Consider the following 16,516-nt stretch of genomic DNA (forward strand, 5'->3'; position numbering starts at 1 on the left):
CTCACTTGTTCCGGTCTTCTAAATTATTACGTTTTCTTTTGCTTTCTATTGCTTTTCTTTTGCTTGTTTTCCTATTAAAATACATTAGCAATTACAATAAGGAAAAGAAATTAAAATCTAAAAGAAAATGCTTAGATTAATATGTGAAAAGAGAGAGAGAGAGAGCGAGAGTTGAATATATGGCATATAATTTTAAAATTTAAACTTCATGTATTTTCTTAAATATAGATAAAAAATAACTTAATTTCCACATTGATTAATAAAATTCAGAATCCAGTTTGTCTCTAACTTTCAAAGCATCTAGATTAATTCCCAAGCATACGATTAAAACTAAAATTTGGTGAAATATGCTTTTCACCATCTTTGCCTTTAATTGTACAAACACACCATAGCATAATATCATAATCGAGAGGATATGATGTCTTTCATTTCCAAATGAAAAGAAATTAGGAAACAGGATATATCTGAATGTTTTTTGTGAAAATTGTGAATTAGAATTATTGCTCTCTAACAAATATTGTATAGATTTTAAAAACTGGTCGGAAAAACGTGCTTTTACATTTTCTTTTTCTTTTACCTCAAATTTCATATTTCATTGCGGAAGACAGTAATTATCTAGATCTGAAGCTAAATGTTTTAAATGGAAACTTCAAATATTTTTCCCGTTTAATTTATTGTTTTCCTTTACATTATGATTTTAATTTGTGAGCTGTGCCTCAGCAAATGTGCTGCAACATTCAGCAACAGATGGAATTATTCTTTTCTGTTCTTTTTTTTATTCTTTTAGTGAAGATCTGTGAAGTACTGAAAAATCGCGCCATCTCATATTAAGAAAAAATAAAGCTGAATCATTAGTAAGCATTGTTGCTGGATCATATCAGTTTTTTAATCTTTTTTTATAGTTCATTTAGAGAATCAGAGCGCAATCGATTCCAAAATGCGGGGAAAATGAAGTTCGTAGTATTTCTGTTACGCTACCGTGAAAAAAGTCGCGATTGTTTGAAAAGAGAGAAGAGATTTTAAATTACTCGAATTTTCCGTCTGCTGTGCAGCCATCAAACAAATCAAAAAGAATGTAAAGTATCCTAAGCGTGCCAATAACACCATTATTGAAACAATACCGGAAATCGTCTGACGTTACACTGCGCATGTCTCAAAATTCTCTTGTGCATAACCAATGAGTAAAGAGGCAGTCGTTCCACAAAGCGGGGATATCAAAGTAATTTTTTCCCTTCGGAACAGAAGTAAGTCCCGCTAATCTTCATATAATTGCTGTTGCCTTTCGTTAAATTCCGAAATTTATTTAAGAATATTTGAATACAAGCGCTTTGCTTATGGATTATTTGTGCATTTATTTTCTCTGTTATATAAAATTAATTTTGAAAATAAATATTAAATATGTCTTTCAATATTTTTTATATAGAATTTCTGCTTCCTTAAAAACAACTGTTTAAGACTGTTATCCAGAAGGTTTAATAAATTTATAATAAATTAGATTTGCTTAAATTTTCTAATATTATTATACAATTAGTTAATAAATTAAAACCATATAATTTAGATTATTTTTCCATAAGCAATAAAAGTAAATTTTATTGCGGTAGATAAAGAATTGGTATAAGGATAAAAGTTTGACTCAAAGAAAATTATTTTCTTAGTAATAAATACTTCAAAAAAAAAAAAAAAAAAAAAAAAAATGCGATATTGAACTGAAATTATAGAATAATTCGTAAAAATAAGAGATTTAGATTTTCAAACATGTAATAATTTGAAAAAATTTATAGTACAGAATGCTTTTGATGTTATTTCTGTAAATGTATAACTTGGGACCATATTACTTTTTTTAAATACCTCCAGTAAAGTGTTATCGTTTTAAGCGTTATCGTTTTCAATTTCAATAAAATCAAATCGGATATAAATAGATATTGTGGTCAATTCATGATAAATAAGATCTTTCATTTGCCTTTACTGAGTTTTTATATGAGTACGTTACTGAATGTAATATTACAGTTATTTTTTAAAAATTAACTTAATATTAAGTTAATTTTTAAAAAATAACTTTGTCTGGACTTCTTAGTACCATGTTTACTCGAAAATAAGATTCCTCTCGAATATTAGATTTTTCTTACATTTTATGATGCATTTTAAGAAATAAAAAGCGTATTAAATATTTATTTAATTTTGCAGTAATTCTGGGGAAGAGAATCTTATATTTAAACATTGTAATTATTCTATATGGCATGATGATTAAACTCCTTGCTCTAATTCTGCAGTTTCATTTATCAAAATATCCGTTCGTAAAACCTATCAAATTTTAGGGAAAAAAAAAAAAAAAAAAACTTAGTAAAAAAATGGAGGTCTTATTTTTCGAGTAAATATGGCGATACTTTTCAGCAGTTGTTATTTTATACATGAATATTATAAATAAAGTAAGTTTCTAGTACCCAATAATTGTTCGAGCTCAATTTTTGAGTACACTCTTGTCTGCAATTAAAATAAAATCTAATTTATATGGTAATATTTTGTATTAATAAAAAGACTGTCGTCATCTTTCAATCCCTCTCCTGATTTTTATACTAAAATTTAATACTTTTTTATAACATGTTGTGTTCAAAATTGTGATTCATAAACAAACGTCTGAAAGCTTTAGGAATTGATTTTTTTTATTTAATTTTAACATTTAGTTTTATGATATTTGGTTTTAAGAGTTGGCAAAAATAAGTATTACTTTATTTAAGATGAAAAGCGAAATACTTATGCATTTTCTAAATTTTAAAATTGTTTGGTATACTTTCAATTTTAAACATGTTTAATGTTAAACTCTTCTTTAAGTTATTAAACTATAATCTGAAGTCTTCTCAAACTGCAGATCTTTTCCTTATTTCGTGTAGATACAATTTGTCAATAATTGAGACAATATAAAAAGGGGAAATTTATCAAGTACTGTTGATTTAAAGGTGTAAATTTTATGAGATCGCTGATTTTGATTCAGTTATTATTAAGATGATCTACTTGTACTTATGTATGTGTGTGTGTATACACACACACATATATGCACATACACACATGCGGTATGCGCATACATTTTTTAATCTGGTCGCGATAACAGAAGAGTACCAGCTCTTCTTTTCTTGTATTTTTGTAAATGTTAATTTATTATCGCATTTAATCATCTGCTTAGATGCTCAGAAATAATTTATGTTTAAATTAGTTTAGCAATTATCTAGAATTGCTAATAATATCTAGAATTACTAATAATAATTTGTATAGTACAAATGAGTTATGTTTCATCTTTAATCGCAAAGTGTTGCCAAATGCAGCAACTAAAATACCTTAAAATGATTAAAAATTTTGCTTCGGCATTTTTATGTATAAACAGCATCAACAGAAAATTAATCCGATTGTTTCCTAAATTTACTAGTTGAGATATATTGTGTGTCGCTGTTTTAAAATTACTGAAGAATTAATTGATTTAATAATTTAGTAATCACCTATTTAACACCGCTTGTAAAACCCATTGTCGTGTAAACGAATTATGTTTCATGTTTAATCTGAAAGCGTTTATAAGTGTAGCAGCAGAAATACCTTAAGATAATTAAAGAAGTTTTGCTTCAGTTCCTTTATGTGTACACAATGTCAACAGGATGACGAAAATTACATTCTTTTTCCATTTTCTGTTTTCATTTCTTTTAAGTCGTCATGTGTCGCTCATTAAAAAATTTCTGAAAAATCATGAACTTAATAATTTAGCTTAATAATCACTTAGAATTACTATTAAAATGCATTGTCAGTTTATATACATAAAACAAAGGTTTCTGTATTACTATACTTGTTTGTCTATTTACTTTGATGTAAACGATGCCAACAGAATGAACAAATCCTGTTATTTTTCCTTTGCTGTTCTTGCGATAGATTTTGTGTCGTTATTTTAAAATTTAAGAATTTGTTTTCTACAGGATTGGAGGATTTTTTTCAATTTATTCGTATTTTCTTATTATCTAGGTATAATTGTGCGTCTTATAGCGCGGTTAATCAGAAGTCAGTGAGTCTTCATTTTCTGTGGCATAGAATTATTATTGAGTAATATTATAGTTGGGAGCTGACTAGTGAACATACGGGTTGAAAAACCACAGAATACTATTAGTTTAAGTCTGGATTAATTTCGAAGAAACTTTAAATGGTTTGTCATGTAATCGTAGTGGTATTTGAGGTGTTACGATGAATAACAAACATAACCCTATAGTGACACCAAACAAATGGAGTGGAAAGAGATAAGTGGTGAGGATTTACAATGCTTGATTAAGTATAGCAAATTTAACGTAGGTGACATATGATTCCTAAATTAATTTATTTTATTTGGTGGGATTGATGAGTGTATTAATGTATTGAAAATGATTAAAATCTATTGTAAAAACTGATTTGAATCAGTTTCTGCAACCAACTGTGAAATATGAAACAATGCAAACAATATTTAAATTTAATTTAGTATGTATCTGGCAATCGGTTAAAGAATTATATCTTCTGAAAGAGCAAAAATTTCTTCTTTCATAATTCTTTTTTCATTCTTTAATTACTTGAACCCCCTTTGATTCAAGTTTAACAAATCTTAGGAATTAAAACAGATGTTATGTTACATAACGTAGTTTCGCAATATGATATTTTCTCCATGTTAAGACTATCATCACGGATAAATAGTAACAAACAGAGGCTCTATTTAAAGCTATTCATACTTTTCAAAAAATAATCCCTTAAGAACATATTTAGAAACTCTTAATATTTTTTAATTGGATTTCCTTTTACTAGTTGAAGGAAGTTAAAAACAAAAAAATAAATTGTTGTCAGTATTTAAAGAAAACACATCCTTATCTTTAATAACCAGGAACTCTTTTTTTAATGTGCCTGTATTTATTTATTTTTTTTAATTAAACGATTTTTAATTTTCTAGATATTCAAGTCTATGAGGGTACACACGGTCTTCTAACAAAAAGCACTTTTTATATATTTGTAGTAATTCGGACTGAATGTTGCTGCAGAGGAAAAATAATAACGCATCGGGAAATTAATTACCTTAAATATTTATTTTTCAATGCTATTCGGCGATATATTCCATTTCACTTTCACTATACATTACATTTACAGGAATTTTAGAACAATACTTTAAAACATTCAATAGTTCACAGAAGATTTGGGTTTTAGAAAGTTTATGTTCACAATAATAGAGTCGTATCCTCTCCTTCATTCTATACAACTGGTTTTCGCAATTCACTGAAAAGTATACACTTAAGAAATAGTTCCCCATTTTTAAGGCCAAACGACAAAGCCAACCTGTTCACAATACGTTCACGGAGATACAAAACAAAATTCGAGGATGAATGTTGAAACCTCTCCGAAGAATATTTTTCTGATAAGTTGTAGATAGACTTCGCTGCGTCTCGGTATCTGTGAACGATGAATTAGTAGAGATCATTAAGTTTTTCAAAGCAAGAAGACTTGAAAAATATGTTCTGCTCTCGCCAGGATTCAAATTGCGAATCTTTGGCTTGCTAGTAGAATGTGTTATAATCACTTATATCACAAAAGCACTTTCAGTTAGGTTAAGTTACATTAGGTTATTCGAATATGGCAAAGCTACAAGGGCTCTCTGCCTGAGAGGAGGAATGTTTTCGTGGATAACTTTCTGAGGAAAACTGGTTATTCAAGTTACACAAGGGAGAATCATGAAAACCAACAATACAGTCGGCCCGTTCGCTGGCGACTGTATTGTTGTATTCTAATCCAAGCGAGGTCGAACTATCAATATTCAACGGTCTTAGCCATTCAGTTACGAGAGCACGCGCGGAGAAATACGATAATTCTTTACAATCTTCCTCAATGGGCTACTGGAGAGATACAGCAGACTAGTTAAGCAAGTCTAATAGTTGATGAATTATGATTCATAATGTTTTCAATCAGCCACCACTGAAGAAACCCCTAGGTTTTTCAGAGTCACGTGACGCGAAAAATCACGTCATCGCGATTCGAACCATGAATTTTCCTTTAGGATGTGCCAATCACTTAACAGCATGCGAGTAAGCACAAATGAATACGATACCTCTTTAAAAATTTATTCATCTTCAGACTGGCAAATTTTTCTCCTATTGAGGAAACAGGAGAAAAATTTTCAGATCTTCTAGAAATTTTCAAGGACTGGGACTTCTGCTAAGCGGCACAGGGAAGGATATTTCAAAGCAAACACAATCTTCATGTCAGGAATTAGATATATTAAGAATTTCAGCTTTATGAAAACTGTCAAATCTCTTGAAAGTAAGGAGCTTTTTTGCTGTACTTAGAAAATCATTGCCCATATTTCCGGGTCTTTCTAGTGAGATTACAATGAACTGGCGTTTCTGAAATTCGGTCTTCCCCGCGAGCTCAACTCTAATAAGGCGGTTGTGTTGAATAGTGGGTAAACACATAAAAAGAAAGGAAAATATTCCTTACCTCGTAGGTGGTATTTATTTCTTTCGACAGCGAAAATATCTGCAGTTTTTCTTGGGGAGCTGAAAATACTAATTCCTTAAACACAACCCTGGAGTTGCAGTGTCTGACAGTTACACTCTGTTGTATTTGAGAGATCTCAAACTTTTTAATAATCGGACAGGAAATTGTAGAAATTTTATGCAGTATGGTTAACCAGTTTGTAGAGCTATTTTTTTTTTCTCCTTTCCTTTTTTTTTTAGTCCAAAGGGATTTGAATCCCGAAGGACTATTAGTTTCGTTTTGGCATTTTGCGTCGGACTCATAAATGTCGGTTCACTTTTCAAACTGTTGCCACAAAATGTTAGAGTCCTGCATTATATTTGAAGAAATTAAATAATGAAAAATCTGCATAAATGTATGTATATTTCTCACATTGTCATAAAATAACGGTACATAGAGTCATCGAATTTTGAATAACGTAATCCTCCAACGAATATGAGCATGTGGAAGACCAAATTTGAAATTTGAAATTTGTTTTATGATCGATTTCCTATTTTTTAAAACTTTGACAAATTTTTGATTAACAAACTGAAGGATTTCAAAGCGAGCAATGGCAACGTTGTGGTGATCCACGGTTTGAAAATGGTTTCTGAATCAGAAGAGATTCGTGCACTAACCTAGTGCTTCGCATTAGAGAGTAAAGAACATCTATGATATAAAAATATACTTTTATTTACACAGCGAAAACGCGCAGCAACATTATTAACGAAAGCTAGTGGCGTCCGTCTAACAGGACGCATTAGTTGGGTAAAGGACACTTTTGATGGTTTAACAGCAGAAATGGAAGCCTTGAAAGTAAGAAGAATACCACTGCGTGCAGCCTTCACGAAAGCATATAATAGCCTACATGGACATTTGAATGAGTCAGAATTGAACAGTGATGTTCTATTATCGTTCCTGGAAATCCTGGAAGATAAAGGAATTCGACTACAACAGTTGGATGAAGAAATATTGGATCTCCTATCAAAATCGAAAGAAGTCTCGCAAGAAGAATATACTAAAGAATTTGAGTCATGTGAGACTTACAAGGAGAAATTAATAGCAGCCAGGATGAAAGTGAAGCAAATCACTGTGAAACTAGAGAAAAATTTGCTGACTCATGCATCGGTAAATGAAACCAGAACTGTTGATTCAAGAACAACGGCAACGAATTTGAAGCTTCCGAAAATAAATTTGATTGAATTTACAGGTGATCCACGACAATGGTTGAATTTCTGGAATACCTTTAGTAAGATACACGAAGATCCAGTGCTAGATGATCATTTGAAATTCGTATATCTGATCCAGGCTACTGCTGCCAAATCGAAAGCACGGGAAATAGTGCAGAGTTTCCCGACAACTAAAGAAAATTATCCGAAAGTCATCGAACATTTAAAGAATCGTTTTGGACGTGAAGATATTCTTATACAAGTGTACGTTCGGGATTTATTGAATCTTGTGTTGATAAATAATAATGCAACCAAAAAGGACTTTGCGCTATCATCGTTGTACGACAGTTTAGAAACAAAACTGCGTGCTCTGGAATCTCTCGGTGTGACTGAAGATAAATACGCTAGTGTTATTTTTCCGTTAGTTGAATCTTGCCTGCCCCCTGACATCTTACGCGTGTGGGAGAGGGAACGGGAGAGCTCGTCACAACAAGGTAAGAGCGATCTTGAATCTATTCTTCTGTTTTTGAAAAATGAAGTGATATCTGAAGAGAGAATTAAATTAGCGCGTTTTTCTTTTGATAAAAGTAGAAAATCTAAAAGTTACATTAATGATGAGTCTAATATTCCTACTTGTAATGATTTGTATACAGGAGACAAATTTAAAGAAAATGCTCCTATTAAGAAAGTTGAGGAATCGTGTTTATTTTGTGATAAGCCACATTTAACAGAAAAATGTTTTAAAGCTAGTACGCTTACATATCAGGATAAAAAAGATTTAATATTTAAGAAGGGTTTATGTCTATTATGCTTGAAGAAAAACCATATTTCTCGTAACTGTAAGTCCAAGGTTAAGTGTTTAATTTGCCAGAAAAGGCATTTGGCAGTAATGTGTCAACAAGTTCCTTCTCAATTGAAAGAGACTAAAGAAGTAGAGCCTTTGGCGAAAAACGAGGTCAATGTTTTGGCTAGCAGATCCGCGAGCTCCGATGTGTTACTACAAACATTAATCGTAAGGGTAAAAAATGGCAACAGGGAAAGGATAGTCAGAGGGATTATAGATACGGGTTGCGAGAGAAGTTATTTAACGAAAGATATTACAGATTCTTTGAAATGTAACAGTGTTGGTGAAGTGAAATTAGTTCATAAATTATTCGGAGGTGTAGAAACAAAAGAAAAATTGCATTCTAAATATATAGTTAATTTGAGTAGCCTTGATAATAAATATGTATGTAGTGTGCATTGTTTAAGTGAATCTGTTATCTGTTAAGAAAATACCTAAAGGTCCTTGGTTGAAAGAACTTCGTAAATTAAATATTCAAGTGTCAGATGTAGAGGGTAATGCTCTCGAAAACGAAAGTGACATTAAATTGTTGATAGGTTCTGATATTGCTGGAAAATTATTCACCGGAAATATTAAAGTGGTCCGGTCGCGATGGAAACAAGTTTGGGATGGATTTTAATGGGTAAAATTCCAGCGAAGGAATCTTCGGATATAAATGATTCTCTTGCATGTGTTTCTTTATTGCTAAACGAAAGATCAGCAGAAAACTTGTGGAAGTTAGACGTTATTGGTATAAATGACCCAGTTGAGTCTAAAACGAAAGCTGAAATTCATGAGGAGACCATGCAATATTTTGAGGAAAATTTGAATTTGGATTCAGACGGGAGATATGAAACTGCATTACCTTGGGTACTGGACCCCTCTCGCTTGTCTAATAATAAAACGTTGGCACAAAAACGCCTGACTAATACGCGAAGGAAATTATTAGATTCGAATCAAATTAAAGTTTATCAGGAAGTATTTAAAACTTGGTTGAAGGAACGAATTATTGAAGAGGTAAATGAAGGCGAAGTAGATAGAGAGCACTATTTGCCTCATAGGCCGGTTTTTAAAGAATCTAGTGAAACTACGCGAGTAAGGCCAGTTTTTGATGCTTCGGCACACGCCAAAGGAGAACTTTCCTTAAATGATTGTCTTGAGAAAGGTCCCAACCTAATAGAAATAATTCCAACATTGTTGAATCGTTTTCGGAAATATCCTCTTGCAGTAATTTCAGACATTGAGAAAGCTTTCTTGCAGATTGGTATAAGAGAGAAGGATAGAGATTATTTGCGTTTCTTTTGGAAAGGTGCAGAAGAAGAGAATACTAAAATTTACAGACATTGTCGCGTGGTTTTTGGGCTTAACTGTAGTCCATTTTTGTTAGCCGCTACGTTGAACTATCATTTAAATCGTGCCCCTGATCAGTTTGCAGTTACAGCCAACATTTTGAAGGAGTCCTTCTATGTTGATAATTGCCTGACTAGTTTTAAGAATGTTGAAGAATTGAATAGATTTGTACTAGAATCGAGAATGTTATTGTCACTGGGAAAGTTTAATCTTAGAGGATGGCAGTCGAATTGTGAAACCGAAATAATTCCCAACTCTAAATTAGATACATTCGTTTGCGTTCTAGGGTTAAATTGGGATTTGAAGGATGATACTTTTCTTGTAAAATTGAGTCACTAAAGAAAGAGGAGATTGTCGCGAGTAAACGAACACTCCTTTCTTGCGCGCATAAGTTATTTGACCCAGTAGGCTTCCTTTCTCCCGTTACCCTGTTCCCAAAGGTGATATTGCAAGAGTGTTGGAAATTACGATTAAATTGGGATCAAAAATTGCCAGAACATTTAGAAAAGAAGTCCATACAATGGGTAAAGGAAATGAAACTGCTGTCTGATGTCAAAATTCCTAGATGGCTTAATATTGACAGATCGGTTAACGAAGATGTAAGTCTTCATGTTTTCAGCGATGCCAGCAAGCATGCCTATGCTACCTGCATTTTCTTAAGAGTGAAGACCGAAAATAAGGTTTATTTAAATTTTATGCAAGCACGCACTAGAGTTAAGCCTTTAAAGAGTATATCCATTCCTCGTTTGGAATTATTATCCTGCTTAATCGGAGCACGCTTGGGACGTATGGTCTTTTCAGATTTGAACATGCCAAATTCAACTGACTCAACAACCGCTTTGTGCTGGATCCAGCGAGACGTACGGTGGGGAACTTTCGTTTGGAATCGTGTCCAAGAAATCAGAACACTTACAAAAATAGAAGATTGGCATTACATCCCTTCGGAGCTGAATGCCGCCGATCTCCCTTCTAGAGGCTGTTCAGTTAAACAGTTTTTGCTGTCGAAATGGTGGGAGGGCCCATCATGGCTGTTAGAACCAGAATCGTCATGGTCAAAAGGCACCGATTTGCCGGACGAAGAGATCATAAATTCAGAAAGGCGTAAATCAGTATTGACAACTCTTAACAAAGATTCTAAACCTGACAATTGGTATTACAGGTACTTTTCATCCATAAAGAAAATTGTACGCATGTTAGGTTGGATTCTTAGGTTTTACTTTAAATTACGAAGAATTACAAACGAAACCTCCAAAATTTCGTCAGTTTCGGAAATTGAAAGAGCTGAGATAACTCTTATGTTATTGGTTCAAAGAGAATCATTTAAGAGTGTGAACGATGATAAAATTAAAGACCTCAGACCTATAGTTGATCGTGATGGTTTGATCAGAGCTAAAACCAATATTTCTTATCGCGACGATACTGATGACTTTAAGTTTCCTGTAATTTTGCCATCTGATCATGCAGTAGTAAAATTACTAATAATGAATGCACATAATGAGCTGCTGCATGCTGGTACTTCTATGGTGATGTCTCATTTGCGGGAAAAGTATTGGATCCTCAAAACTCGTAAGACAATACGAAACTGCATTAGAAAATGTGTTAAATGTCAAAGATTTAAATCCAAAAGTTGTGATGTAACTCCAGGAATTTTGCCGAAAGATATAGTACGTGATGCAAATGTTTTTGAGATGGTGGGTGTCGATCTGGCAGGACCCCTCTGCCTTAAAGATGGTCGAAAAGCTTATATTGTTCTTTACACATGTGCGGTCTATAGGGCCATTCATCTGGAGTCAGTAACATCCTTGACAACTGAAGCTTTTTTCCAGTCATTGAGACGTTTCATTTCTCGTCGCGGAAGACCATCTATAATATACTCAGACAATGACAGTAATTTTAAAGGAGCGGAGAGCCTTCTGCATACAATTGATTGGGAGAGTCTGCGATCAAAGACCGCTGAGCAAAGAATTCAGTGGAAATTTATTCCTCCTTCCGCACCTTGGTGGGGCGGTTGGTGGGAACGTTTAGTTCAAATGGTGAAACAGATTCTGAGAAAAGTTCTAGGTCATGCTGCCCTGGATTACGAGGAGTTGCTTACAGTACTATGCGACTGTGAGAGAGTAATCAATACTAGGCCACTTACCTACGTGTCGGAAGACGTTGAAGATTCATCCCCATTAACTCCAAAAATGTTCCTGCGGGAGATTTCCAAATCAGGAGTACCTGATATCGATACAGTGGATAAGGAAAAACTGAGTAAACGAGCTAAGTATCTACAAAAGGTGAGAGAACAACTTAGAACAATATTCCGTGTGGAATATCTAGGACAGTTACGTCAGCAGTCCATTAAAAACTCTATAGCTAAACCTCTCCAGGTGGGTGAAATTGTTCTACTTGAAGATAACAACAAAAAACGTGCTTTTTGGAACCTGGCGCGTGTCATAAAGCTGCTACCTGGTCGTGATGGACAAATAAGACTTGCTGTCATAAAAACGGAGACTTCTGAGTTTCTGAGACCAGTGCAAAGACTGTACAGACTTGAGCTGGATAACCCAGTCCAAAAGGATATGACTGAAAATATTCCTATGACTACCAGCAGTGGTAGAACTGTGAAACCAGTGATACGTCTGTGAAATGTTTTGTACTTGTTTGAATACTTTGTAATAATTTGATTTATTTTTATTTTTCTAGGTTTAGTATTATCTGTTAATATGTCTAGGAAATTATGGAATGCTGCATCTCCAGGTAAATTTGTATTTCAATTTAATTAGAACATCTTGGTAGGCATAATTTTATACTTCAATATTGTATACTGTACTATTATGCATATATTATACTTAACAGATGTGTGAATTTACCTCCCAGTAAATTCAGGTGGGAGGAATATGTAGCGAATAGTTTATCCAACAGATGGCAGTATCTGCCAAGCTCCTTTGGTAATTGTCAATGCGCATGCGCAAGTGGAGTGTAAAAAAGAAGTATGTTATTAGGAGAATGAGCTTTCGTTAATAATGTTGCTGCGCGTTTTCGCTGTGTAAATAAAAGTATATTTTTATATCATAGATGTTCTTTACTCTCTAATGCGAAGCACTAGGTTAGTGCACGAATCTCTTCTGATTCAGAAACCATTTTCAAACCGTGGATCACCACAACAAACGTTGTGCTGAAAAAACATTTTTATCTCCAGCGCGTGAGTCTCTGTATCGGAAATTCTAAAGATATGCTCGTTTTAAAACTATTTTGCGATATTGCTGTTGCACTGGATCTTATGGTTTAAGTGCGAGGAACATGATATTTAATAAAGAAAGGTAACACACAAAATGTTAAAAAACGCCCCTTTGGACGTAATTTAAAATCTGAAACATTTCAGATTTTTTTTTTTTTTTTTTTTTTGAAGTAGGAGATGTAAAAAATGTGCAATGACCTCATCGGGACTCGATCCTGGACCTCTCAAATACGAATGGCCTATCAATTGTCATTTATTGGAAACTGTCACTCATTCCAGAAATTTAAAAACGAATTAAAGATAAAAGAAAATTGATAGTTATTATGGTAGAGTAGTTACTCGACGATGCAGAGTGCTTAAAAAAGATTACGTTACGAAATGTATCTTTAACAATTGGCTCCAGACTCATGGTTTCCAAGTCATGAAACAAATCAAATAAGAGAGGCTTTCATATTGTGGTAATTTTAGTTAAATGTCTTTTAGTAAAACTGGGTGAAATTTGAATTTTTATACGGCACTTAACAGAAAATCGTGCCAAATGAGAAAACTGTTTACCAATACCGAATTAATGAAACGAAAAATTCTAATCTCATTGCAATGAAAATTACCAAGTACCTTTTTTTATTAATTATGGTTACATGAGTCCTTTTAATAAAATTCTGTGAAATCTGATATTTTATGTGGCAACTGACAGAAAAACTTGTCAGTGAGAAAAATATTTACCATAATTCAATTAATCAATCAGTGAAGGTCCATTCTGATACAATGAAGATTATCCCAATGATTGTTTTTTAATTTCGGGGAATGCACACAACATCACCGAAACTTGCTAGGTATTTTAACCTTTCCAATGCAAATTTGTAAAAATATTTTTTACAGCAAAAATATTAACATATAAAAAGGGTTTTAAATTCACATTCGGAGAAAAAATTAAAAATTTCTTAACTAACGACATTTATTTTCTATCGTACTCCTAAAATCAACATTTTTGATTGGGAATAGAATGATTTATATAAATTCGATAGTCTCCATCAGGCCAATTTTGCATATTGCGAAACATTGGAAGGGAGGAGAGAAAAAGTGCTTAGCAGGATGTGGAAAATAATAAGTAGAGTTTCCTTTGTACAAACCTATATACAAATTTTAATTTGTTTATTTTTGACAAAAGTTGCCACATGACTAAAGCAACTAAGATAGTTCAAAAGTTTCAGTTATTTGATTCATTTTTTAAACCGAAATCATGTGTCTATGACCAGCTGTTCCAGAGCAATTTGGTTTTACAATCCTTTTTGAACACTTGTGTAGTAGCTTTCTCCATCTTCGAGTGAAATAACAAATTTAAGTATGAGAAGATTTCTATAACAGAATTTCCGACCGTTTAAATAGCTGAGATTTGATTTAATTTGGCTAGATATTGCGAGAGTTAACTAGCAGATTAACACTTTTAGTGCTGGCTACCCAAAGAGCTGGATTTATTTGCATTTTACGTGTACAGTTTATCAAATAGATATTGTAGTGTTACTTGGAACAATAGAAATTTAAGTTCTAATTCTCTTTGCATCTTGGTCACCAATAGTATTTCATTTTTATTTAAATTTTTTTTTTGTGATTTATTTAGTACTTTTAAATTCTGCAAAGATAATAACTCATTTGTTCATTCAAGTTCTACACGGAACGATATCACAAAGTAAAGGTGAAGTCAGATAATTGGTTGCTAAAATGATTTTTATTTTGAAAACGGGTTATTTATAGCTTATCTGTAAAGTCTGAGTTGGTTAGTTAGATAAGAAGACAACATTGGAGACTCACAGTATTATTTTCTAACAATAACGTCCTGCTTTAAATTGGTGGCCCACCAGCGGCCGAGCGGTAAAGTCGCTGAAAACTGGTAGTTCGGTCCGAGGTTCGAATCCCGCGAACGGGCTGGCTGGATGGGCGTTTTCGTGGTTTTCCCCATGTGTAACGTGTATACGAGCCAGTTTCCCTTAGAAAGTCCTCCACGAAAGGCATCCCTCCCCTTAGGCAGATAGCCCTCGTGTGCTTTGCCATAATTAAATACACCACACCACACCACACCTGCTTTAAATTGTCTTAAGTTTCGAACATATTAATTTATTAGTTTTGAAACTCTGAAGATTAGTAAATTTGTCAATAATTTTCTATTGCTACTTTTTTCCGATTTTGGCTTTAAAAAAATTAAATAGTTACAAAAAAAAAAAAAAAAAAAAGAAATTCTTTCAAAGTTAAATATACAAAATAATTACAGTTATAATTTGTTTTAGATTAGTTTGTGATTAAATTTATATTTTCTTTTCCTGCAGATTTTCCACTTCTTTGAATAACATGCTCGAAATCCGATATTTGATTCCAAGCATGTAAAGAGAAGAAAGCAATAGCTATGCGTAACGTGTGATCTGTTGAATGCTTTGAAGTTATTAGTTTATTTATTTTCAAGTAGAAAAGTTAAAACGTAAGCACATGCTTTATAAGACTATTTGACATTTCATTGATTTTCCTAATTGATCTCTAGAACTAGTTATCAACAATTATAAATAATAGTTGTAAATAGTATAGTTTCCTAATCATGGACATAGATTTTTAAACCTGTTTATATAAATAAAACTTCACTGATGAAGCAGCTATTTGCAGGTGAGAATGAGTGCAACTTGTAAAAATAAATATTGAAGTATAATAGCAATTCGCTATTTATTTTATTTTGTACATTTGCCTAACCAGGCTAGTTTGTATAGTTTCTTCTTACACCATTAATGTGTTTCTCATTTACTTTTAACCAGCGGACGCGTCGGGAAATGAAGCAGAGAAATTGAGACTTAAGTTTTAATAGGTTATTTTGTCGGTTAACTAGTCAAAAGGTTATTTCGTTCAGTCTGAATTCTTCTGTTTTGACGAAACGCGATATGGAATTAGCTGGATTCGAAGATCATTGGGCATTTTCCCTGAAGAGCCCGTAATGAGATTCGAATTAGGCTAATTTACCATTTACCGCTTCTTAGTATTTTTGCTTATGTCTTAAGTAACTTTTGTGTTTATGTTAAAATGTTTTAGGATTGTTAAAACTTTAATCAATGTTTTTTAACTTCCAATTTGAAATTTTTAACTTCCAAGTTTTACATTCACTTTTTATTTGTCAGTTTTCTTGTAATAATTTCTTTTTTTTATGTATTTAAACTTTTAATTGCAATTAATTTTAACTTAGTGTTAAAAATTATTCACGGGAGCTTTAAAGCAATAGCATGAAGAATTTCTTTTTTACCTTGTTTTCTAATTTTGCAGCTCAATGCGCAAAATTCTTGACCGCACAGGTCTTTTTTAGTTTGTTCTCCTTTCTTAAATTATATATACACACATACTACTACTACTACAAAATAATCATTAGTATTCGAAGTGAAAGTAGAGAAAATTTTAATCTGCACCTCGACTGTATGTCCCGAAAAC

General features: G+C 32.7%; 1 protein-coding gene across 1 annotated transcript in view; it reads left to right on the forward strand.

Moving 5' to 3' along the window:
* Nucleotides 1-1,091: 1,091 nt before the first annotated feature.
* Nucleotides 1,092-16,516, forward strand: part of LOC118187403 (sodium/potassium-transporting ATPase subunit beta-1-like) — a 121,245-nt gene continuing 105,820 nt past the window's right edge. Inside the window, exon 1 of the mRNA XM_035357618.2 lies at nt 1,092-1,244. The gene's annotated coding sequence lies outside the window, so the exon portion shown is untranslated. The remainder of the gene's footprint in view (nt 1,245-16,516) is intronic.

The sequence above is a fragment of the Stegodyphus dumicola genome, chromosome 5 (genome assembly GCF_044657685.1).
Source record: "Stegodyphus dumicola isolate Sdum_Otavi_A_Nest chromosome 5, ASM4465768v1".
NCBI lineage: Eukaryota > Metazoa > Arthropoda > Arachnida > Araneae > Eresidae > Stegodyphus > Stegodyphus dumicola.